Below are 27,395 nucleotides of genomic sequence, written 5' to 3'. Positions count from 1 at the left end.
CCTATTTCTTCTCAGACCCTTCTTGTTGTTCTACATCTCTACAAATATACTTTCTGGAATAAGACACTATTTCAGGAGAGGTCATTGCTCACCATAGAGGCAATAGAAATCCCTGCTTATAGACCTATTATTCTTCAGCAGGGGTAAGATGGCACCTCTTGGCTTCAGGTTCACACTCAAACTTTACACAGAAGTGACAAACCATGCTTCATCTTCATGCCAATTCTTTCAGTGTAGTTGTCTTCAGGGATAAGTGCACTCTTCTTGAAGTGTCCACACACATTCTTTGTTTTACCTCAGTGTATGATCTTACCTTCACTGAAATGCAATTTGATTGTGCCCTACTTGATTATGCTCAAAAAAGCCTATGTTTTCATTATTTCTTAATATTTTATGTATATGCTCTATTCACAGTTTTATTTTTTTCTAGAACTTGTAACTGTTTTCCTCCACACTATGAATTAAGATACCAAATACAGTAAGACTAACAACACACTAGAAACGAGCATACTCAGTGCTAGAAACAAGCATACTCAGTGGATAACCCACCACTTGCAACTACATTTTGAAACAAATGTTATATTTAACCAATTTAATATGATCTTGTAATATTCAGATTTTGTAATAAAATGTTCTGTGATATCAAGTCAAAGCACTTAACATAATAATTTCTCCCTACATACATATAACATCCTAAAGTTTTAATCAAAAGATTCAAGTTAGTCTAATGATCTAGGTTTCATTAACCCTTATTGATTTGATCAAATTATGGCATACTCTTTGCATTATATTGCAATTTCAATATCAAGTTTTTATTTGCTTGTAATTTATATACACTATCATCCACACACAGCTCAAAAATACAATACAATAAGTACCTAAATATTATTATTTGAGCAGTTTGTGGTGGAATTTTGGAGAGCAATGAAGGAGATGCACAGTCGTGAAAAGAGAAACTATAGGCTGGAAAGACAAAATATCCACCTTGAGACCTTTAACTTCAGGAGGTGAGCAAAGGTTGAAAAGAAGAAGAGAAAAAAAAGCCAGTCTCTAAGGGAGAAATGAAGGGATTTTAAAGGGTGTTTTAATGAAGAAGAAAAAAGGGAAAGAGAGGAAAAAAAATCAGCTATCAAAGATGCTCAGAAAAACTGTAGTTCAAAGCAGAGTGGGGGTTGCTAGGGATGACAGAAGAATATTCAAGGTACTCCTAATGTTAAATCCAGATTGAAAGATGAGTGACAGAAAGCAGAACACATGAGTGAGGCACTAACCTTGTGTAAGCACTGCTTCTGTGTAACTAAATACTAATTACAGTTAATCATCGGTTTACACAGGAGGAGCAGAAGCCATAGCACCTAGAGCCTGATCTGATGAAATCTATCCATGTACATAAGACATTCTGCCTAGTATTTCAGCCTCCTTTCATGCACCCTACTCACAGACAAAAAGGACCACAGCTGGTTGGTGCCATTGACAAATACAAGAAGTTGCTGGAAGTTGGCACAGTGGACATATTCAGCTAAACCTGGTTTCTCTATTCCCATAGAAGAGTATTAAAAAAGGAAAAAAAAAAAAGTAGTCTTTGGAGAAGGACAGTTTTAACAAGATCTTTTCTGTTTGCTCCATCCCCCTGTGAGAGTTCGAAACACTGGAATTTCTGTAGGCCTCTGTTTGAAAATAAGGGGCTAATGAAAAGGTATGTGCATGGCTTGCTACCCTAAACTAGTCCTCCTAGAATATCCTGGGATTTGCCAAAGCACTAAATGACGTTGGCATAGAATGCTTTAAGGGAAAAGTCACCTTTTATTCTTTGCTTTTCAGTATTTAGAAATGTAGCTTCAGTTTCCTTTGTGGTTTTTGTATAAAGGAAATTCATTTTGAATAGAGATGGGTCCATTTCTTTAGGTTTGATCTCAATGGATACTGAAGCTGGACTGCTGCGCCTTCCAACTTTGCAATTTCTGGGGGAAGAGAGGGCAGCCAGGTTTAGATGAAGAGGAAAGAACGATAGTGAAAAAAGAAATATTTAACATGGAGAATCTCAATTTCTGAGAATAGCAGATAACGTAATGCCTAGCTATTTCTCTGAGGATTAGATACAATTAGAACTTTTGTGGACACTCTATGCTTTCTGATTTATTTCCAAGCCAACCAAATTCCATTCTGCAGTGATATTTCCACATGGCTATTGTTACCCACGAGGCTAATGTGTGCTCCATGAAGGTCAACTCATTCAGATGTCCAGATTTAGGCAGGACACTGCAGACACATGGTTCCAGGGAATGTGTACTGCTCAGTGGAGCACCAGGTCCTAAACAGGTCCTTGGAGATCACAGGTAAGCCTCATTTTGCATATATTAGCTCTACTTTTGGATTTTTTTTAGTCATAATGGTTTTTCAAATGCATGGTAGAAGCACAAAAAGCCACTGCTGTTCAGGGAAGTTCTGCATGTGCTCAGGCAGCTTTTTTTTCTCTGCTTTGGATCTATTCCTTCCCCAGTGGTAAAGCATAGTGGGGAATCCTATGATGATAGAAGCAGTCGATACCTTTGTAAGAACAGAGAGACGTCTTTATCACATGTATGCCTTTAGTTCAATAAACAACGTAGGTCTGCACCTAAATTTCCACTGAAGGGTCTAATACCAGCAGAGAACTTTTGCAGCATGATACAACATTAATATTTTTAGCTAGACATTTGCTTGATTGTAGTGACTTTTTTCTTCCTTCTAACATTGAGGATTAGTAAATCAGCATAATCAGTTTGGGTCCCCTAGTTGGCAGAAATGGGCTAACATTTTTTTATTTTTTTTTTTAAATCCTCAGTTTAGTAGGTAAGTTGCTAAGAAATTATATAAAGATTCTGATGTTGTCCCAAGTATCCATCAGAAATAAAGACTTTTTCAACATTTTTTTAAAATGAACACTGTTTCTGGCTTTGTCTGTGCAATTGTAAAAGTTTGGGAGAGAGCTATTCTTTTCTACTTAATGTTGAAATTCATCCTATATGTCTTGCATCATTATTACCTATTGACTGTTGTGAAGAAAAAGACATTTAAAAAAAAAATGTTTCAATGACAGAGCAAAATAAACAGTGGAACATATAACTGATAACTCATTAAATAAGAAGTCCATGCTTTTATCTGGCTCTTCAAACACATTTTAGGCACTTCAACAAGATTAGAAAAACACTTTTATGCCAAAAAAGAAACTCCTTTAATCACTTCTCTTCTAAGAAGATACCTGCATGAAAAGAGGAGAATTAACCTCTCTGCTGCCACTACTCCTTTTACTGGGAAAAAAAAAAAAAGTAACATTTCTAATCCATTCGGTTTTGTCAGATAGAAACAGCTATGTTTTCAGAAGCATTAATCATATGGGAAGATATTTTCAAGCATGTATCTTGCTGGGAAATTATTAGTATACACTAGATCATCATTAGTCTATTCTTATGGAACAGCAAGAGTCCCAGTTTCCCCAAGTGCCAGAAACAAGGCCAGTCCATCATGTTCTTTATGGTCCAAGACTACTTTTGTTTTTGTAGTTTTATCTACCCTATTGTATTACAAGGAAGGAAAAAAATTTAATCATAACAATTTAGAGAATAAATTATTAAATTATAATTTTTAATTAAATTATGTAATTATGTGATCAAACCCAGAAACAAATATGCTTATATATTATATAAAATATGTTTATATATATCTGTGTGTATGTTATACATATATATATATATATAACGTCTTGCAACTTCTGATACAACTGCTAAGGCTGAATTGTCTTTATAAGTTCTTCTGCAAATGCATATTAACAAGGGAATGAGATCATATAGCTCTTGGGTGGTTTTGCTGAGACTCTCTCCAGGATCAGTTGAAAGCCTGAATGTCAAGAAGGGAAAAGTCCCTCACAGACTGGGTCTCTCTGCCCCATTTCCTGTCTCTTTTCCTCTGGCCTTGTGCCTGGCCAAAGCCAGCCTCTTGCAGATGGCAGGTTCAGCTGATGGGCTGCCTCCTTTCATTCTCCAGTGAGAAAAGGGGAGGTGCTGGTGCAGAAGACAACCTCCTATTTCAGGAAAACACATTCCCTGCCCACCTCAGCTGCTCCCATCAGGTAACCTTAATGCTGTCTCAGAAGACAAACTGCCTGTAGGTTTGTTTGGTTTAGATCTTGTTTGTGCAAATTGCTACAGATTAAAAAAAAAAAAAAAAAAAAAAGATAACTTCAGGAGTATACCAGAGTTTTTTCCGAAAGGAAAGAAGTTATTTTAAATTTTTATCATCCTTTTGGAACTACTTTTGTATTTCTTGATCCCAAAATACAGTGATGGAAGACTTTTTCAGTCTGTTCAGCCCCATCACCACTGCCTTCACATCACAGCAAGTATCCTGCTCATTTGTGGGTTTCTCCAGACAGTAGGTAAACTTCTGGATATTTTCCTGACTGATGACAGGCTCGCTTTTGATGCGTGCCTATTGGAACCTTAAACTTAGGGTCCTCCTGTTATTGTGTCCAACAAGGCAAGCCAGTACAGTCAAGGGAGATATATGTTCAAGGGCAGTGAATAAGTTCCCTTTCAATAAAAACACACATTATGTCCAGGAACAGTCAAAAGGGTTAAAATACAATCTTTCCAGATAAGTTTCTCACCATATCAGGCTCAAAAAGTCAAAAGATTTGAAAGCTATTAGTACTTCTGTAGATCATCCTCTTCCAGACACTTTTTTTTTCTTTCCCTTTAACTGACAGGTTGCAGTTAAAAATTAAACTAAAAGGAGGCCCTCTTTTTGCTACATACTTTTAATGGAACTGAAGCCAAAATAAGTCAGACTAAATTATGGGAGTAAATGACCTCCTGGGTAGTATAATACCAAATTCCAAAGAACTGTAAAGAGTTTCCTTTGATCTTTTTAGCTTCACAGCCTGAAATTCAAAATCTGTATTTAATTTTAGATTGCATATGCCAGCTTTTAAGTTTCCTTTCTAACATGATATATCATTTTAAATGATAGGACACCTTTAACTTGTATTTCTTGAAAATGCTGACTATCCTTTCTTTATTCTTTTACACTATAAAAACAGATATAAATATTACTAATTGCAAAAATAATTTGGGGTTGGGTGCTGTAATGGATAAACCATTGACCTTCACTTAAGAGACTGTGCCTTCAAGCTCAACCTGAGTTTCTAAGTGAAATGACTTTGATCTGAGACACAAGTTACTTCAGTTCAATGCCCTAGAGGATATAGATCTAGAAAAAAGGACAAGCTGTGCACTTCACTACATATTCCTGTTACAATTTAGGAGGTAGACAAAGGATGATATTTTTCAAATGTGGTATAAAGGGCCTATTTCTTTCTATGACCACAGAGTCACATTGCAGGGACTGTGTTCGTAAACCAGAAATCTCAAAGGCACAACAAGCTGCATTAGGTCTTGGCTGGAGAATTCTCTGACCTATGCACTTGATCACAAACTTCAGGTATGGGCAGCTGGAATAATTTCCCTCTTGAGTTGAGAATTGAGCCAAAAAGGTCTTTCTGTCTGGTACATTATGAAAGAAGTCTCCTTTCTTGAGAGAAAGAAGATTGCAGCAGGTTGGTTGGAAGTACAACATGCAAGAGCAGCTGCTAACCATTGAACTTGTACTGGAAAAGCCCTAGGAAAAGTACTTACACATGTTGTGTTGTTCTGTGTCTGTCTGATGATTGGGCAAACAGAGGCATAAATATAGCCCAGAATTTCACAATATAATAATGTTATGAATTAGATCCTGGGGGAGTAATTTGTAATGCATAATTTATCTGCTGAATTTAGTTTCTTTTTCTACTAGCAAAATATCTACAAACTGGTCCTGATTTCCTCACTTGCTCTTTATTCCAAGTCATTCAATGTTATTTTTTAAACTGAGGGAGTGACGGATACAAATCCTTTTGGATTATTTGGAACTATATTGAGATTATTTAAACTATATTGAGCTAGTTCCAACTGACGTGGTAAATTTCATGGTTTTGTTTCACTTTCCTGATTATGAAAACCAACTAGCCAACCAACCCACTTCTGCTCCACAGAATTTCTTATATAGAATACCTGGAGTGAATGTAGCATTTTCTTTTCCACAAATATACAATCAGAATAAGTTGCTCTGAATTTTCTACAGTTCTGAAAGGGTGGAACCTTTTTTGACTGTATAATAATAATGGCCTTGAAGCAAGAGGTTGAACTTTCTGGGGCCACTAACTACAGATTTGAATCCAGCCCTTACATTTTGTCACAGCACACCACAGACAGCTGTTACTGTTACCTTCTTGCTTCCCAGTGAATTGTTGACAAGTCATCCAGCTGGTCTCTGAAAAATAGAAGACACCAACTGTATAACAAATAATTTTGAAATAATATAGCTTGAGAGAAAAGTAGGAACAGCAACATTGGAACAGAACAATGAATTTAGTCAATGAAAAATTGGGGTGGACATAAGCCCTTTCACTCAAAGACAAGGTAAAATAGATTGACATGCTTTAAGGTTCTGGGCACTCATAAGCGCTATTTCTAAGAGCTTTTTATTCTGAGCGAATGTAGAAGCAAATATAAAATATTTAGAAATAGTTTTCTTCTCTTCATCCAACAAAGAAGCTCATCAAGGCTTCCTTAGCAGTGATCCTACCTGCCACTCTTCTAAAGAGACAGAACCAGCACAACCTCAGCAATAGGAGTTTGTACCAGTTGGTCTAAGTGCAGTAAGCAGGTATGCTATGCTATGTGCCAATAAGTGGCTGCCCAACATGTTCAGAAAAGAATATTGTTACCTTTGATTTATATGTTTGAGTAGTTTTGACAGTTTTTCTGCTCATTTCTGCTCATTATAGTATTTTTTTTCCCAGAATTCTAACAACAGAACAAAACTATGTGAAACAACTAATATAGGAAGAGATCTGAAAACAAAATCATCAACTCAAATCTAACTATTCTCAAAAGATTAAGATCATCTGGTCCCAGCAAACTCTTGATTTCCAATAGGCCATCAACAAAGTTCTAAACATTCCCAAAGTCTGGGATATTCAGGTCTCAGATTTACCTTACCCTAATGTTGTAATAGATGTTAAAATTTGTTGATTCAAGCATTCTTATTTCCAATACTAATCAACATCTACATAAAGCTTAATATTTACCCCAGCAGAAATCAATTTCATTAGCATTCTATCTGTAACTTTAAATGTACTTCCTGAAACAAACAAACAAACAAAAAAAAGAAATGAACAAAAAAAAATGTAAAAAAATCAGATCTGTGCAACATGTCTGCAAATAAGCATTTTCATGAGCTTGATAGGTAGTTTTATGACCAGCTGAGAGAAGGAAACTGATCTGGGAATCCAGCTGGATAATCCCAGGGAAAGTGCTGGTAATCATTTAAAACTTAAGCAGACAAAGCATTCCAGAACACACTGCATTTTTAAAATGAAATATAGGAGACAGACAATCCCATTTAAATTGTCTGAGCAAGCACCCTGCTAAGAGAAAGGCAGAGGGATATTAAATATATAAATAAATATATACATATATTAGCAGATCAGCAGATTTGACACTGTCATACCTCGATTCCCCACTGCATCCACAGTAGTCTTACATCTGGTACTCAGGTGGTGTCATACCAGGATTGCACTGCTTTCTTCCAGGGGGAGATCTTGATTTTCTTACTTTATATCCAGACTCTTAAATAAATGGCTACTATGCTTTTAACAGCAATATGAACATAATAGAAATAATATTCTGTCCTATAGGTGAATCTATGTGTAATTTAAAATATTGTTTTTATGTTTTTTACTTTTAATTTATTTATTTTTTACTGTTACAAAATATTTATTTTTTTTGACAAGTTGGTCAATGAAGGCCCACAGTGCTAAGCAATCTTAGGATCTTATTGGCAACGACAGAGTCTTCTGCTTTGCATCACAGAGGCATCAAACACTTCAGAGCTGTAAAGAAACATAAAAGCATATTAACCACCATTTTCACCCTCAGCTGTTTCTCTCACATCCCTCAATTACTTTAAATTAAAGATTGGTAAATTCCTTCACTGTGAAGCATGTAAAATTTTACAGTTACATAATCTGATGCAGTGTCAGTCCGTGACACTTCCATTATTCTATTTTTTTTTCTGACCTTGTTCTCTGTTTCATGTACGTAAATTAGGAGAAGGAACTGTCTCTTCTCTGGTGGTTGCCGAGTTCTTTTGATACTTGTTGGCGCGGGAGTCTGCATGTTTGTACACACACCAGTGTGATGGGGTTCCAGGCTGAGCCGTGAGAGCTTTTAGGTGCTGAGACAATACAAATAATAAAAAAAACAACACTTGATTTATGTTCTGGTACATGCGGGTGTCTAATTAGAATTCAGAAAGCATTACTATCAATTGGATGCATGAATATATACTGTATGCCAAATATGTGATTCATACTGACTAATACAGTATAAGTAATAGACTTGTTTACTTGTTTGCATTTAATTTAAAAGAAAAAGGGTTCTGACCATCCCTGTTTAAGTTTGTATCAAGTCATTGTCCCAGAAAACCCCACATACATGTTTATTGAAATATATTTGAAGATAGGGTTTGATAAGTTGGAGGGATATTCTCTCCTTGTGGAGCTAATATATCTCCCATTACCATTAAATGGTGTTATATGTGCATATTAAGGGAAGAATATTAGTGATTAATAACAACCTACATTTTCCAGTGTGCTGAACTCTTTTAGGAACCAGTGAAGGTCCCAAAAGCTGTCTAGTTTAGCTAAACTGTACCTTAAATGAACATATGTTTTAGAGAAGATCTTTAAATAACCCAAATGGATTAAATGATCATTTCAAGGTCATATCAGTGTTAACATTTGACATACAACAATATATCTAAGTGTGCTTAAAAGTAGGAAACTGTATTTATTTCAAGGTTTACAAATAGTGGTTGTTGGTCTGTCTGCAGCTCTCAGATTCAACCATTTTAGTACTCAGAAGCACTGTAGCTATTTTTTCCCTTACTAGTTAATGATATTAACTAGTCATTTGTTCCTGAGAAAAGAAGGAAAAATATGTGTGTTAGGCTCATAGTAACTACAATTAGTTTTTAGCAAGAGATTTTATCCTGGTAGCAAAACCAGAAAAAAAAATCTTTTAAATTAATTTGAAGATGCCTACATTTAGAGAATGGCATTGCTTTAACAGGGCTATGCAAATGAGTCCAATTTAGCATCTTGTATTCAGCTGGAAACCATTGCTAAATGATCGGGATAGCCAGTCACAGATATTAAAATGAATTATATCTAATCTGAATTTTAGTCACGCTACATTAACTAATAGAAAGTTATTAACATTTCAAGAGAAAAAAAGCTTTTGCCTGCAAAATTAACAGTGGCTGAGATGTGACCTGTGAGCCATGCAGCCTGATCACTGTAATGACAGTGTAATGGCATATTTACATTAAAATCTCTGCAGCTAATATGTGATTCAGAATTGGACGTTAAGTCGAGGATTATTTAGTCTGGCCTGTTGGCCTTTCTCTAAGTAGTTTTTTTTTACTTCAATACAAATCTGAAACTTTTCATTTCATGACTATTTATGTGACTAGTTTCTATGGCTATGTCTCTCCATCTTTACATCAGCTGCTTTATATGGCGAGCTTACTCTTTCATTTTTCCCTTCCTTCTTCCAATATATTTATCTTTTTTTTTTTGGGGGGGGGGGGCATGTAAAACTTCAAGAAACCCACATTAGTTGAAGGCAGTGGGGAAAAGGAAAATATTTTTCTACTTCATTTTTACTGCTAATTTGCTTCAAAAGGCCGTATGTTTTCATGTTTTCCTTCCTATACTTTTTAAATACACTGAGGAAAAAAAATGGATAATTCAAAGATATCTTTATCTGGACAGAAAAAAAATGTGTAATTATATAGCTATTCTTATCCTTAGCAGGCAATGACAACCTGCTACAGCTTCTTCTGCTACCAGTTCATTTGTACCAAAGCAAAGGCTTGAAAGTTATGGACCTGATAATGTGGCAATTGTATAATCTATAGCCTTTGTTAAATTTGTGGCATACTTACATATACGAATTTGTTTGGTCCTTTATCTAACAGACACAGCATCATTAAATAAAAAATGGAGAAAATGCAATGAAATTAAGAAGCTAAATGGATAAAAAGAAAACTGTGATTTTCTAATCAGAACATTATTCAGAGAAGTCCATTCTAAAGATGAGCTCTGTTGGGCTTGTGTTAATTATTGTACAAAAACAGGACATTTTCATAAAGGTTCAGGTTCCATCTAGAGCATTAATGCTGAAAAAAAGTAGATACATTTCATTAAGACAGGTTATTTTTGTAATTTTAATATTTGATTTAATTTTTTTGAATTAAATGTGTCTTCTCACCATTTTCTTTGAAGCTATAAGCAGATATTATTTTAGTGGCAGATTTTTTTTTTAATGTAAACTTAGCTAAAATGCTAGAGTTAAAAACAGTAATTAACAACCAAAAGCATATTTATCAGATATAAATTACACATCTGTGTATATATTTAAAGACGCCAGGAAAACATATAAATGCACAAGTTCTTACAAAATAAGCAATAGCATTGTCCCATAATTAGGTCTTCAACATGACCAGTATTTCTATGAATTTTTCTTTTGCTGTTCTTTAAACTCTAAATGAAAAAGCAGAGACTCAAGCGACTCAACTTTTTCACTGGTTAGTTTTCTATTTACAATGAGTATGTGTTGTGTTTCTGCTTCAGTCCAGACATATATCAATCACATAACAGTCATGATATAAATGCCATCTCACCTCCATTTCCCAATTAGAAAAAGAGAATTAATACAGAGACATCTGGTTGACTGACAAGTATCTATGCAGATAGAGCTCTGCACATAGATTTGTAATAAACAGAGGTGCTTCATTTACTGCAAATGTACAGCCTCATCATATTTCTGAAATCTTTATTGCGATGCAGTCATACAATAAATGCTGACTGAAGAAATAACTAGAAATTTGATCTGATATAATATGGTAATAAGCTTAACTTTATTTGATATTTCTGAATTTATCTATGAAATTTTCATTCAGAATGCAGCATAATACTGAGCTAGAGCCAAGGACACTCTCCTTTGTGGCCCCAACTGGACCGTAGCTGCTTTGCCCCCTGTGGCCAGTAGATTCTGATGGCAGTGGAACCAAAATTGCTTCCCTGGTATTATGGGGCTGTCATTGAGACTTCTCAATCAAATGTTTTCTCTTATCATCCTTTTGTCTTAGTCAAGTATGTCGTAAAGCTGTAACTATCCTGCAGTTCTTTCTGCTGCCATTTAAGGACAGATACCACTGCTGAAAATTAGACTAGCCCTCAAAAAACAAAGCCAGAGAATTAGCCTTGGCCATAGTTATAGGAAAAACTTGTCCCTTTTGCCCACAACTATGTATGAACATTTGCACCTCCACTCTGCACACACACTAAAATGTTCTCTCGGTATTGCATTTGGCTTTAAAAATCATATATTCCCATTTAAGTCTGGTCTTTTTTTTCTTTTTCTTTTTTTTTTTCTTTTTCTTTTATTTTTTTTGTATGTAGATTGCTTGTAACAATTGTCATTAATATCACCAATTTGAACATTTGTTGTGCGAGTGCCAGGACCATTTTTTATACTACCAGGGCAACTCACTTTTATTTCTATAACTGACTCAAAGGTATTGTAATATTTAAATTTAAAAGCCAGTTTAATTAGCTGGAATCATAAAGCATGTAAGCATGTAACTGTAAAATCTTTGATCTCCCAATAGACTAGCAGTATCTGTGGATAGTAGGAGAGGTTAGGGAGAATATAGAGAAAGGTATCTAAACAGGATTGAGCTGGAAGTTTAGAGATAGGTTGGGCTGTTTGCCTATGCTAGCCGTCCTCAAAGATCTGAGGAAGAAAATGGTGTGGCTCTAACATAATGTTTCATTATAATATAGAACAAAAGTCAGGGATGCTGAACTTACATTTGAAAGATAAAAACCTACTTAGTTAGGCCTGAAATATTGTTAGTGTTAAATAGTTTTCAGAGGATCTCCCTGGAATGTTCAGAGGATCTGAACATGCCAAAGGAGGTCACTGGGAATTCAGTAAGAGAGAGCAAGTGTCTCGTGGTCAGCATTATCTCCATCCTCGCGACCACCCTATGAAAGCTGAGGTTTTCAGGTGGTGCCAGTAATGGTGACAAAACTCCTTAGAGGCAGGTTCCCCGGTGAGCTCACTTCTTTAGAAAATTAGTAGATGACCATACTTCAATAACAAAAAAATTCTCAGAAGTCAAATGCTGATCTACCAGTTACTGCTGATCCCCTACCTGCTAGCAGCACTGCCAACAAACAAACTGCCACCAACAGTTTTTTTCTAGATGTTTTTCTTGATTTTAGACAAGTTCGTGACAAATGGTTATGCATTTACTGTTTTCTTTCAGGTGCTTCATTGTTTACATACTAAAAACATGACAGGAGACAATGTGGCTCTTTGCCTGTGCTCTGGGTACAGAAAAATGTGAAATTAGATTAGTTTTTGTGATGTGGGTTTGGCTATTTAGATGTGGATATCTGCCTGCTTTGGTGACAAAATATAGAAGGGGGCTCACAAACAAAAGAGAGAAATTGTGCTTCCTTCTGAAAAGTGCATGGACCTCATCTGTCTCCTTACTGCCAGCAGTACCTGGAAAAGGAGACTATCAATAAATTAAATAAAATATCTATATAATGAAAATGTGCTAACAGTGGTACAGCTAAAGCCAGGTTTTTCAAGCTTATCTGCAAAGATATGCCATCTGAAACTATCAAAAGCCCTTATTTTCAAGAAATGGTCTGAGTCATTAATACAGTCCCTTTTAAAATCATTTTTGCCTTTTTTAAGATTCATTAAAGAACACATTTGAATTTTTTCTCTTTAACCTTCTACCCCCATTATTGTTCTCCATGGCATGCTATGATATTCTTTGATATCATTTATTGATTACAGGGTCTTCCCACCATTTTTGACAGCCTCTATTTCCTGTCAGTGCATCTCTCCCTAAAGCATCTCCATGACTTTTCTGACATGAAGCTTTATACATCTGTATACATAGAATCTTTCTGAAAAGTCAAGCAAACAAGTTAAGCCTGTGAAGAAAATGATCAGCTCAACTTCCAGAACTTTGCTTAGTCTAATTCTCATTCTGAAACCTACACAATCTGCAATACCCTGAAATAAAGGATAAGTGGCAAGAAACTTTAGATCACAAGTACTGGCCAAACCTAAGCAATACACATACAGCACTATGTGTCTATGAGCTGTGAGTGGTCTACATTGTTATGAAGATCAAGCTGGCTTGTGCTTTCTCCACTCCATCCCCTCCCCATTTGGCTAGTTCCTCAGCTGTTTTGTCCACTAATTAAGGTGGCAATTTCTTTCAGACATGGTCTTTTACAGATTCTAGTATTATCGGCCCTAGGCCTGATTGCTGACTCTGTTTGTCACATCTGTCATATATGAAAAAATGATCAATAATATGCTCAGATGCTTTCCTTATCTGACATGAATCCTGCAGTTTGGTTTTCTCTTGGCTGTTCTTTAATTCTGTTTTTCTGTATTGAAACTCAAGGCCTGGGCAAGGATATCATAGAATATTTGAGCTACATAACAAGGAAACTCTTCTCCTAAATCATGCAGTTGAGCAGATGGAAGTATCATAAGCATGTGGAAAAATAATTAATAATTTACACTTTAGGAAATGCCTTACGACCATTGTGGACTAACCTTATGGAAAAGAGAGGGTCATGGTGATTAAAGAACTTGAAACTACATGTCAGCAAGCTATTCATTTAAGAAATAGCATCCTAAATCCTTCTTGGCTTTCTGTGCCACCAGTGTAGCTGCATGAAACATAGCTTCTGCCCCAAGATATTATAATTTCTGTAGAAAAGATGAAGCCCCAAGTGAGAGAAGAGAAAGCTGAAAATGGCTTGGGAAAAAAGCAGTGTTATGTGTATGTTGCATTCATCCCAGGATTGATTCTAGGATCTTTTCTTTCCTTTTAGTCAGATGGAGAAGAAGACAGTCAGGAAACTTACAAGCAATATAAGGAACAACACCTTTTGTTACTGGGTCTCAGCTAGAAGGTATCTCTTATAGCCATGAACTTGACCCAATAGAGCCATAGGAGAGAAGGGAGATGAATGAGCCACCAAGCCATGTAACTGCCACCTCTGATAGACTCTTCAGCTGTGAAAAGTCTACAGAAACTGCCCCAGCCATCAGGAACCACATCAAACTTCCACATGCTTTTTAACAAACTGAAAAGTTATAAACAAAAGCCCAAAAGGCAAATTAAAGTATGTACCAAAAGCTGAGAAAAACAGCATTAGGTGAAAATTCATTTGTAGTCCCAAGTAGACCCCTACTAAGGAAGAAAACCCCACCCTAAAACAATTGCATCCAGCAGTCTGAGTTCAGAGGGGGCGGGGGAAGTAAATTGCTTGTAAAAACAAAGAACTTCTATGCTTTGCTCCCAGCAACACTCACTCTAAAATCCTTTTTCCCAAAGCAAACTTCTGTACATGATTCCTCGCAACAGTGTCTGGTTCACCATACAGCTCATGCTATGTTTGCCCTCTGCCTATAAGAAACATTTTTAAGTACTAGTTATATTAAGATCTTGGCTGCACAATAAACACTCCCTAGTTTTTTAACTATTTCATCCTTAGTCACTTCATAGAAGTGACTAAATTTAACTGAGGACATGTTGCGTGCTTTAATATTAAACACAGCAAATGTACCACTACCATTTATGTAACATAAACCTTATAGTACTCTTTTGGAATAATCATAATATGTCTGACTTACTTATAACATCTTTGACTTAGGAGGCACAAGATAAAGAACAGATAACGTAAAATAAAATTAAATAAATTTTGAATAAATTGCTATTGTTCCTACACAGTATAGTTTAAGTATACATTGGTAAATTATATTGGTCAGCTGTGTATCTTAGGCCATATTTAGTTTTTCTAGTATTTAACATAGGCCACTCATACTATCACTGGATAGACAATGACAGAAAATACAAACTTTTGATTTAAAGTTTTCTTTAAAATACAGTTTGACATTGACCTTTACAAGGACATTGCATGTAAAACTAACTCATGTACAAACAATTCAGTCCTAAAATGTTAATGCACTACAAGGTTAATTGTTCTTATTAATCCATTAAACAAGAACAGTATGTCCTTTCTTATATTAACCATTATTTACTTATTTCATTCTTATGTCCAAAGTCCAAAAGCTACTATCTTTGTTACAAAAGCTAACAAAATGTTAGGTAGATCTCACACAACTTAACTTGTTTCCATTTGTGTGCCTTCATTAATACTAAAAGTCTTAGCATATATATATATATATGTATATAAAGTAGCAAACAGGGTGGTCAACAGTTTTTTGAGATCACTTGCTGGAGTAGTTCAACAGGCTAACATATCTCTTCTTTAGCTAAAAAAAATATTTCTTTTTTTTCCCTTGTCTGTGATTTGAGAACAAGAGAGGAGATTTTATGTGCATATGTAGCAATGGTAAGCAGCTGTAAAAACCTCCCACTCTAAAGATTGATGAATATATGTTTCATTAACACCAGCACATCTGAAAGACATTTGACACTTTGGAAGACCAACTAAAGTTCTTTAAAATGCCTCAGCTGAAATTCCTAAAAATATGGTCTTTAATGGTCATCCAAAGAGCCTCAATTGCTTTCTCCATTTGAAAATGTATAAAACCTTAGGTAGAGTATACCTGGCTACAGACTAGTTTATTTTGCTAAAATATTTGGAAATATACTTGCATGAGCAGATGTGAGACCTGAACCAGCAACATTAAAAAAAACCTTCTGAAATCTTATTGAATTCCTCTATCCTGTTTATATTGGTTTCCTATTCATAGTACTGATCAGGGAGCACAGCCACTGATTTTTTACTTTAAAGACTCATCATACCCCACAAATATCAAACAATTAATAACCATAGAGCAAATACTTTGTGACTATTCCAAACCATTTTCATTAAATGACTTTGAACAATGAGCACATCTGCAACGTTCAACATCTGATTGTGGGTATATTGCAAAGAAATCCAGAAGCTGAACCAAGTGGATAACTATTTTCTGCAAATAATATTTTCTGAGTACTTCTAGCTGACACAGCCCTGGATGGAGGCCATTCACCCAATGCTTGTAAAGAAAGAGCTCCTCCAATGGGGCGTGTATCAGTGGTACGGGTGGAGGGCCCTACAGGATGCTTGTCTCACACCCCTGGAGAAAAGATTGGCCTCCACTAATACATGTGGTAGCACTGAGGGCAGGCAGGAAGGTTTCCATGCAGACTCAGGTAAGCTCAAAGGCTTTTGTCTATTCAGAATGAAAAGTACATTGTACTTGACAATAAACCTGCCATTTGAAACCTCAGGGGTTTTAATCTTATAAATAATAGAGTTCAGAGAAGAAGGGTTTGCAAGTCTGCATAGCTCTGCCTGGAATTCAGATTTATGTAATGTGTTCATAGAAACATGGTGCTGAAATGCATGCAAGTGTTAGGGCATTTAAGATTCAAAGCCTATATTGCACAAAAATATGCAATAGAACACTAATATTTCTGTCTGTTATAATATTTTCCCCAGCTGCTAGGAGAACATCCATCACTCAATGGCAGGTCAGAACAATCCAGTCCACTGCATGCAGTGACACAGCATTTTACTTTCTTTTGAAGATCCTGTTAATAAACATGATATCCACAGCCAAGGAAACTATTGAAAATCTGTAAAATGAACCTAAATAATGAACCTTACTAAGCACATACAAAAAAAAAAATCATTTTCATTTATTGGGACTGATAACAACTCTTTGCATATGCAAGCCAACATATTTTGAGAAAATCAGAAAAGCAGGGTTACTGTCTTCCTTGTGTTCAAGGGCTTGAAAAGATTAGTTTATAAAATACATAGAAAAAAATATATTTTAGACATATAAAAGAAAAGGTAGAGATTTTGAATTGTTGTTCTTTGGGCATGAGCAAACTTGCAGTAGTTCTACTGCAAAACCAACTCATGCATTCATGCATCAGAAAAAAAAAATCCTACAATTTTAGGATGCCAAAAAATATTTGAAAAATGCATCCAGATAAAAAAAAAAAGTGTATCAACTGCATTGTGGGATACCTTTGCCTAGCAAATACATTCAGAAAAAAGGGAGCATTTCTTTGCATTTTCAATTTAAAAAATCCCAAATATTAAAATGTCAAGCATGAAACTAAGTGTCAGCTGATACAGTTTCACTGTGGGGATGTTATCACATGCAGCTTTGCTGCGTTATTCATTGCTTGCAGCTCTTCCAGTCAGATAACCTTAACAAACGTGGTGCTATCAATCGCTAGATGTGGTACATGCTAGGCAGCTTCTAGTTTTTGATGGACTAAAATGGATCCGAGAATTCTCCTCTTTATGTTATCAACCATCAGTCACACTATGAGATTCACAAGGAATATCTGGAAGTGTGCTGTCAAGTGCCAATTAGTGATGTTGCTGACCCAAAGATAAAGAAGACTGTAGAAACAGCCCAGTATAATTCTCCACTCCAGTGTCTTTAAAGTGGACTATCGTTTTTGAATGTACTCCTGCAGATGAAAGGGAAATAGAAGGTCAGTTTTTCCTGTCTTCAACAATCTTCTACAATCTTCTAATGAATTGTAAATAGAATCACTATCAACCTCCTCTTCCTGCACTGGAAATCAGCATGAATGGTTCAGGAAAGCCAAACACTGATAATATTGTTTCTCAAGACATCAAGCCAAAGGCTGCACTCTGTCCTCCATGTGCCTCACAGTGTGTGAGTCCATATGGTAGGAGCTCACCCTTGGCTCCAGCAGTGTCCCTCTTGGCTCAGCACATCCCTCCAATTCCCCATGCCCATGGGGTACATTCACTCCAGGCAGCTGCTGTGCTGGGAACCCGAACACTTCATCATTTGAAGATAACCTGAAGATTCATGAACAATCAATGGAAATGTGTGTCTTCTTCTCAGAACAATACACAGCACAATCTGGCAAAATGTCATTATCGCTTAATATGGTTTAATCATGAGGTGTCCCTGCTTTCCAAACTGCAAATGATTTTTACAAGGTCAAAAGCATCATCTCATACCCAGGTGTTCACCATCTTTATTTGCAAAATAAAGACATCTTCTTAAAAAGGCAACTTTACTCCAGTGTGATGAGAATACATGACAAGTTTGGATTTGAAAGGACAAGCCCATGTGCAGTCTTTTTCATGTAAGCATTACTGTATGCAGTAGTGACTGTAGATGCAATGCATTACAAATTAGCATATACAAATCCTTTTTATATTAAAAAAGCTTGTTTAGTGAAGGAGACATAATTCCTGTTATTACTATCCCAAATAGCAAAAAAACAAATATTGTATATAGAACTAATAAAAATACAGGAAAATACCACAGCAAATTCGAAGTATATTTGTACTCCACACATTTTTTGATGCAGGACCAATATTTTTCATGGTAAATTATGTATGCCAACCGTATTTTTCTGAGGGTACCCATGTACCTGAATGGCAATGTTCTGAAAGAGCAGTGCTGGAGAGACATGCCATATGGATCTGTGATACTTAGGCTACACAGCTATTGTATATATAATAGGTTTATGGCTTCTTAAAATATATATGCATGGAGGAGGTAAAAATTACTTCAGAGGTGCCTGGGCAAGCATAAGAGAGTGCAATGTTCTCCTTCACACCAAAAAGCCCCTGAACAGTTTGTTACCAAACTAGTCATGGTCCAGAGTTTGCTGAAGTTGTGGCATCTCTCCACTACCACTCCAGTTCAAACACCATTGAAAACATATGTCAAACAAATATTAAACAAAGTTGAATAAACTCTGAGCTTATTTGTATATTGGATGTTATGTGAAGATAATAGAAACCTCTCAATAATCCAGGGAAGACCAGATCAAGCTGGCAAACTATCTCCCTGTGTCATAATTTAACATACGAGCAGAACTATTCCCAGGGAGGTGCCAGGCAATTAGAGGACAAGTCACAACAACAAAGGCATTCCTAACCAGCATGAACATTTGTCAAGGTATGGAAACAATTTACAATGTTTTCAGAACCATGGTTCAGGTCAGTTCATTTTTATACTCTCCCATATGGTTCTGCTCCTTCTATTTCCAGAGTGAACCCTATTTACCTGGACAGTTACTGTAGAAAATATATTGTTTGCAGAGAAAGTGAGAGTCATCAATAAAGAAAACTTCTCAAGATAGGTATATTGAGTATATGTATTGGTTTGATCTGACAAGAGAAGAAAATGGCAAACAACTTGTTTTCTACCTGAGAGGTATCTGAGAGCAGAACACTGGTCAGACTGTATTGTGCCTTCTGGAAGCTCAGCAATAAAAGGACAGTTTGGGTGGAAAGCACAAATGAAAGTGGCTTTCAGCCACATTTTCTCCTTTATGAACTGAGCCCAGCAGCATACTAAATAGCATTTGCACCACATTTTCACTTCTCCCCAAGCTTGGAAACAGATCGGTTAATCTGTGCCATGCATAGACCAATTCAGGTGGTCATGGCTCTGTTACCCCAAGGGTGGAAGCACAAAGATCACCTGCAGTTCTCTATGCCAAAATCTCTATACTACACCACTTCTTATGAGTCGTACCTTATCTCACCACAAATGAACCTCAAGCAATGTTCCTCTTATTCCTAAGTGCACATATGAAAAAAGACACTATAGCTCTTACAGTCACCCTTGAGAAACTAATTTTCTTCCACAGTAAAGTTCAGGAAAACTAAAAAAAGGGCTGTGATTGCTCTAGCTGTGTTTTAGAATACTATGGAGCATTTGAAGGATTTAGGAAAAGGGATTTTTTTTTTTCCCTTGATGAATCATGCAGTCCATACTGAAGTGACACATTAGGCTTGAGTTTCAAGCTTTTGGAAGGCAACCATGGAAGACAGAAACAAAGTTTATGCTGTCAGAGTGGATTTATACTGGCTAACTTACATGAAACTGGCACAAAAACCTAAGCACTAGCCTGTGATTTGTGTAAAATGCAGGACTTTGGGGTTTGTAGAGATTTCATTGATGGTAACTGCAATGGATTTGTCTTAAAGAGGGTACTGCAGTATTTAGCTGAAGATGGAAAGGAATAAAAGTTTAGCACCTCTTTCAGAAAAGGTGAAGTTCATTGCAAACAGAGAATGTCTTCTCCACGAAGCTGCACTGAAAAATACTTTTGCATTCATGTGACATTGAGAAACAAATGACAGAGAATTTTCCATTAATAATTTAATTTGGGGGCCAGAGGGCCATCAATAACATCATAAGCATATAACATGGAGCCAAGTTTATCCCTGAGACAAGCAATCACAGTACGTATCCTTACAGCATGCTTGAATTTGAGTCTATGTAATGCAAAATCTCAGAACAACATAAATAAGTGGTAGGGACAGCTTCCAGCCCACCTCAGATCATCATGTCTTTATGCTAAACACTGAAAGTACAGAAAAATTAACCTGTAGAACTGAGGAGAGGAGTATTACTCGGAGGTGCTGAGCATCTCTGTCTCCTATTAAAAGAAGATTCAGAAACAGCAGATAGTCATCATCTGTCAGGGTCATTACAGCATGAAAATTCAGCCCTGACAGCTAGAAACAAAAATACATTAAGAGCCTTGATTTCTGAAGTAAAATCTACCCTTCCAAGTTGAAGATCCAAGTTCTTTTTGAGGTGCACATTTGCCACTGAAATCAAGGATTTTTGACAGAAAGTCTGATTGAGTGAGGTGATGTTTAAACCCACTAGGAAACGAGGAGAAGCTAATAACCTAAAATCATATTTCCCAGAGGACTAAGCTATGCACATAGAGCCTTCAGTTAAGCATTAAGATGTAATTCACATTCACATTCAGCGAAACCCTCTGACTAACAGGCGCTTTGTTCCTTGAGGGCTGGACAACTGGATTACTCTTTATTTTTTGAAGATGGATGGTGGTGATACTGCTGCTCATCTTTTATAGCAGTGGTTAAAGCACTCACCCAGAAACTGGTGAGCTGACTATGGTTCAGTGACCTCCTCAGACTGAGGGGGTTCAAATCTACAGCCCAGCCGCTGACTGCCAAGTTAAGCCAAAATTGCTGGAGATTTGGGCAAGGTGGGTAGAGCAGGGAAAAAAGGAGAGGGGCAGTTTGCTTCCTGCTGAAGCTGCATGGCTGTTCAGGAAAGAAAGCAAGATTTACAGGTCCAGAGAGAAAGAGAGAATTAGAAAAAGGGAGCTTGAGTTGCCTAAACATGAAGGCTTCCTCTGGGAGAAAGTAAGAGCTATCCTCTTCAATATTTTTAATAACACTAATTAATTTCGTTTTAAACAAGATTTTATGGAAACATTTTCATATATGTGAGATGGAGTCACTCTATGCTACATTTACAAACATGAACAAGGAGCCTGTTTTGCAAGAGATGCCTGATGAAAGGCCATGGTGTGTTGCGGAGCCATGCTCCATGCAGGGTGATGCCCTACCCCATTCCCTCACCCCGAGAGCCAGCCCTTTCACCGCAGACACCCAGTGGGGAGGGTGGGAGCCAGGTGTGGATAAGCTTTGGGGCTGCAGCTGCCTGAAGACGTCTTCCTATCTTCATTCCAGCTGAGGGCCAGCTATATATAGGACACCCTGGCACTGGGGACTGTGTGGCTACACTGAATACTGAGATTCATCAGTAAAGAGGGGGAAGAAGTAGCTGGTACAAAAGAAAAATGATGGCGGAGCAAGGACAAAGAGGGAATGGTGTTGTAAGTGTGTATTCACAGGAGCAATGAAGCCCAGTTGCTTGCCAAATGTGGTCTTCCCTGGGAAGAGGGAGTGGAGGTCTTGGGGCAGGGCTCCTCTCACAGTACTGCCTGTGTGCCCCCAATGCTGCCAACAGCAACAGGAGTGAGCGAGTGTAAATGAAAGAAAGCCAGAACTAGGCAAATTTCAGGATGCCACTTGAATGCTCTCTTAAAACAGAATAATGCCTAATGAGATTGGTGTCTTGTACACTTTTCAGTACATTAAATGCTGTTTTTTTTTTGATTGCTTCCAAATTCATTCACCAGTCAGGTTACAATTATTGCTGCCCTTAGAAGAACCTCCTAATTTCCTCACTATTGTTCAGCCAGACATTTCAGTTAGTCACTATTTGGGGCAAGCACTAGAGATGACACAGGCTTACAGATTTCTTTTTTAATTTAATCTATATTTTATTTAATCCTAAAGAGTTTGGAGATCAGGAGCTATGCAAAGAATTGCCTCTTTGTGCAAAGTTTGCTTTGGTTGGCTGTCAGTGAATTTGTAGCCACAGCAAAGGCTCTGATACACCAGGGAGAAAATCATGCTTTTACCTAATCTAACCAAACCAACCTTGTTCAGATTGATTCAGTTTCCAGCCTTGGCTCTGACCTCACCCTTACCCTCAATCCTGCCTCACTTTCACACTGAGTATTTTATACAGCCTCTATTTTCTCTCTGCATAGCTTCCCCCCAGCCCCCTCCCAAACCAGCATCTATGTTCTCCTCATCAACCATTGCTTTAGAAATCTTCAGGCTGGATGGGCAGGCATGCGGTGCTGGCAGGTGGTGTAGCTGTTAGGCAGCCTTGTGTATCACAAGAGATCTGATGCTATCAAATTTCTTTTCCCCCAAAGACTAAAGAGAGCAAGCCTTTGTAAGCATGCAGGAGGGGGATGAAAACAGTTTGTCTCCTGAGCAGCCAGCCTTTGTCATTTTACAAATGAAATCACTTTGGAAATTTAGAGAATTAATATCATAATGAAGACGGGAGTACCCATTAGGGTGGTCTAATGTTGCTCTAGAGATATATGATGGATGTCCAGTTGCTGTAAGCCCTTATTTGCAGAGAGTCACCTCTGTAGTTGCCATTATTAGGAAGATGTCTGAAGCAGAGGATCAGACACAACCATTGCAAGATGAGATAGTGTTTGACTGGTTTCCAGGGAACCGAAGGATACAGCCTTAGTTGTACCTGTCACTATGGCTCCCAGCTTTTTTCCCCCTTAATGCCCTTTTTAGCTGTAGGAAGTTTCTCTTTAAAGATTCACTGCTTCTCTAATAGCAAGAAAAGCAGTAATAGGAACATAAAAAATGTTACCTGGATTGCAAAAGAGCTTCCGTTTATTGCTAAACAATTGGAGTAATTCATCATCAAAGGATTGCAATATGCTGCATTAGTTAGCTTTTGTAAATAAAGATAACCAGGAGATCTAACATGCAGTGTATTACTTGCAGTAACTGGAAATATTCACCTGCTGTGTCCACTTCTGGAGATACCTATCGCACTGTCAGAGCAGTGATGCCGTGATTGCCATTCCTGGAAGCACAGCCTCAAGAAAGTAGTACTTCCAGGAATTATCTTAATGGGCAATTGAATCATCATTTCTAGCACTCCAGCATCTTTCCCAGAAGGACAGTTTTCCACAGGCGATGATTCCAGTTAGAAGAAAATGTGGATACCCAGACCTCAGTTCTTATCCTTTCCTGGCTGGTTTGCAGAGAACAGAAGCCTTATTCAGATCTTAAAATTTGGAAGAAATGTGCCTAGGACAAGGAAGGCTGGAAGGTATCCAGTGCAATGATTTTGCCTGCACTTCATTTTATACCTGCTATTCAACCCAGGTCATTCATTTACTTCCAATTATCTGTGTTCCTTTAATAATTCTCTACTGGTCACTAACATTGCTGCTTTGTTATGTTATTCCCCAGGAAGCTCAATAGCTGGTGTAAACAGTTGTACCTGTGATGTCTTCCATGAGAATTTACACCAGGGCAGTATCTGCATGTTAAGAAAATCTGCTTAAATTTCCCTGCTGTCTAGACTTTTTTGCAGTTGTGTGTATATGCAGGGCAGCTTGTTGTTGCTAGCCTTTTCAAATAAATGCGACATGATGGGGCCACACTTCATTGTATATATAATCAGTACTGATTTGGGGGAGTAATCAGTGGTAAATAAAAATGAGTGCTGTTGAAATAAATACCCATTGTGTGTGTTCTCATGAATTACTCATGAAAGAGGGGTTACAAATTTCTGCCCTAGTAATGGATCTGTACTGCCTTTATTTTGTTTTAATATGCAGTGGAGGTGAGGAGGGATTTGTTTTGTTTTTTTGTTTGTTTGTTTTACAAAATTTCATTTATTTCCACTAAATCTTCAGTTTAGTGGCCAGATTCACCTTGGTGGGAACAAATGCAACTCTATCGGTAGCAATGGAATTGTGTCTGCATATGTCAGCAATGAATTTGGCCCTATATTTATTGGAAATACCTGGGCTGTTGTGATATGGTGTGCTAAATCATGCTGAGAGCAAATCAAACAGACAGGCTGTGGCTGCATCACTATTTCATACAACTCAGGTCATAATGGACAGGACAATGCTGTACTGTGAAATTCAGTGCTAAGGAAAATACATTCTTTCTAACCTTTTATAAAAATACTTCTCATCCTTCAAAGGGCAATTTAGGCAATGTGACCACTACTGGAACCAGTACGGAAGCATTTAAAAGGCAAATAAAAAAACACTACTGCCCAGAAGGAGAACAAGCATCCCTAGATATTCCCATGCTTGTGCTGTTCCAAAATTTCCATCAACTGTTGCGTACACCCTCCAGAAATAAAGATATTCACTTTCACTACAGCAAACGAAAGTGATGCAACGTGCTAGTCTTCAAGCCTGGCAAACTATAAATGCAATATCGGACAGAGAAGAGCTAATGAAAACAATCACATTAAACATAGCTCTTCAGTGCTTGGTGCTCAATAAGTGAGCAGCAGGCTTTCTCTGTCTAGCTTACAGAAAACAGGAGGTAGCAGTTTGCAAGGAGCAGCGTTTTAATGTGATTGGACTATAACAGACAATCTATTTACAGCATGCTCTGGGGAGCTTATAAACAAATGTTGAGTAATTTCAGCCAGCAGTAATTACCCTTGCAGCTGACAAGGATAGCATGATACTTTCTCCTTCACCTTCAGCCCAGTCCAGAAGGCACTGTACACAATGGCACTTCTAATTATTTCTGCATTTCTATGGCTAAAGACCAAAGTGTGTTATTAGAGAACATTTTAGAAGCTTTTTAAAAGCTTGTTTATTGGGACAATTAAAAGTCATCACTATGACAGCAAATAAAAGGTTCCATTCCTAGGCATGCGGCTGCAGCCGGGGGTTTGCCTGCTTACCTTGTACGCCTTGTCTACACGAGGCAAAATTTACAGCCACCCCTCACTACTGCTAATATCAGTTCAGCTGCATCAGTGTTAGCGAGGTGGGCAACCGTCAAGTATACAGGAAAGTGGGCTTTATAAATATCATATTATCTAACCCTGCTTAGAACATGTTGAATAAACATAGTACTTAAAATGCCGTTCACTCATCTGTGCTTGAGCTCCAAACACAGCTGAAGGTAGCAGGGATGAATCCATCGTAGCATCGAGGAGATATTTTTGCAGAACGCCTGTGCTGCAGACAAGGCTTCAGACAATGTGGCTTTTTGTCTTCTGTCAAAGTAAAATAAAACACAAGTTCCAAAACATCCATTAACACTTATTTACTGGGGAAATGCATGGCTTGGATTTTTCTCCCAGGCACTGGACACACAAATGGGTTAATTCTGGGCTGGATGCAGCTGCTGCAAATGAGCCAGCAGGAAGGTAGGGGCAGGGAAGGGAGACCCAGGCAGCGGCTGGGAGAGGTGCCAGGGGCCTGGGGCTGCTGATAGCAAGGCAGCAGGGGAGCATGCTGCCCTCCGAGTCCCTCCCTTTACCTGGTGATAACCCCCCCAACACGCCCCCCCCACCTTGCCTATGACAAGGCACGCTGAGGCCCTTTAATTTCAAAAAATCATCAGACCATTGTGCAACACCTCTAAAGCCCTCTCCTCGCAGTTATGGTTTTGGCCCTTCAGAACTGCCAGGCAAGCAGTGGCCTTCCACTGTGAGATGAGGTGTCTATGTCTGTGTAAGTCTGAAATGCAGGTGCGTTTGATCAATAACTTACCAATAAGTGCAATGGTAATAAATGTTCATCCTTCCCTCCCAGTTCTCCTTGGCAAGAAAAGTGACAGTAGCTGTGTCACCAGAGGGACGATCTCAAGCACTGCTGAGACCTCAGGAGGCTTCATAGTCCTGAGCAGTCTATTTGGCCCAAAGCACCATCTTTTTTTTCTTTTTTTTTTTTTTCCCTCGCTTCATTACTGGATCTTGTGCTCACACTGTACAAGTTACATTCCACCATGGGAACACTACAGCAATTTCCACAGAGTAGTTTTAAAAATGTACAATATGCTATTCATGGCAAGGCAAGGCATAATCTAAATGATTGCTGTAGGCAGTTGTAATTAACACAATGATTTAGTCACAAAGCCATACACTGCAAGAACTTTTATTTAACATTGTAATACACTCATATATGAGCCAAACTATCCAAAAGTAATTGGGAGAGGCAGTGAACTGTGATGTGTGCTAGTTTGCAAACACCATGGACAGTTTGGTGTTCGCTGAGCTTCCATCCGCCTCAATAAATTCAGTTCAGATTCTTGCTATAGGAATTGACAGCAGATATCTAATCCCCAAAAGTGGATTATTTACATTTTTTGATATGTTACATTGCATTACATCCTGTCATGTTGCATCTCATCACAAGCAGATATAATATTGCATAATGTGATGTGACATGATGACAGACATCAGAAATGTTGGTTTTTTGTTGTTGTTGTTTTGGGTCTTTTAAAGTTTTTACATCTGGTGTCCAAAATGTTTCTGAGTGATTTCTAGGAATATTGAGGAGTAAGTGTCTGAATTATATGTTCCTCGGGCAGAAACTAAGCTGCTTCTCCCATGCATCGTTTTAAATCTAGCAGCATTGTTTTGCAGTTTCATGAAACCTCAGCAATGCAATTTTGCACATATTTTGCAAATATTTTTAAAAGATTCATTAGGAAGGAAATCAGCAGAACACATGTTCAATAACAGCATAAAATGTCAACAGCTGCTGCAAATTACCTTGGCTGAAAGGAAACCCCAGAAATATATAGCAAACTTCAACAATGTACTCGAGCTGTTGATTGTTCCCACCGTCTCTCGCTACTCGTCTCTGAGACACAGTTGGTGGAGGAACATTAATTTGTCCTTGTTCTTGAGACTGGCAGGTGTCACTTTGCCCAGTGTAGGACGTGAGTGACAGATATTTTGCAGCTGATGAAATGAGAATGCAGAAATTCAAGAGTGCCTCTGGGATTTCACTGGTCATTTGTG

General features: G+C 37.6%; 1 long non-coding RNA gene across 1 annotated transcript in view; it reads left to right on the top strand.

Annotated features, from left to right (window-relative positions):
- LOC308198592 overlaps window positions 1-24,613 on the top strand; it is a 192,026-nt gene extending 167,413 nt beyond the window's left edge. Inside the window, exon 6 of the long non-coding RNA XR_013954036.1 lies at window positions 23,381-24,613. This is a non-coding gene — a long non-coding RNA (uncharacterized lncRNA). The remainder of the gene's footprint in view (window positions 1-23,380) is intronic.
- Window positions 24,614-27,395: the final 2,782 nt, after the last annotated feature.

The sequence above is a fragment of the Anser brachyrhynchus genome (genome assembly GCF_964034855.1).
Source record: "Anser brachyrhynchus genome assembly, chromosome: 7".
Lineage (NCBI taxonomy): Eukaryota > Metazoa > Chordata > Aves > Anseriformes > Anatidae > Anser > Anser brachyrhynchus.
The sequence above is the reverse complement of the archived record's forward strand: the minus strand, read 5'-3'. Positions and strand labels throughout refer to the sequence as shown.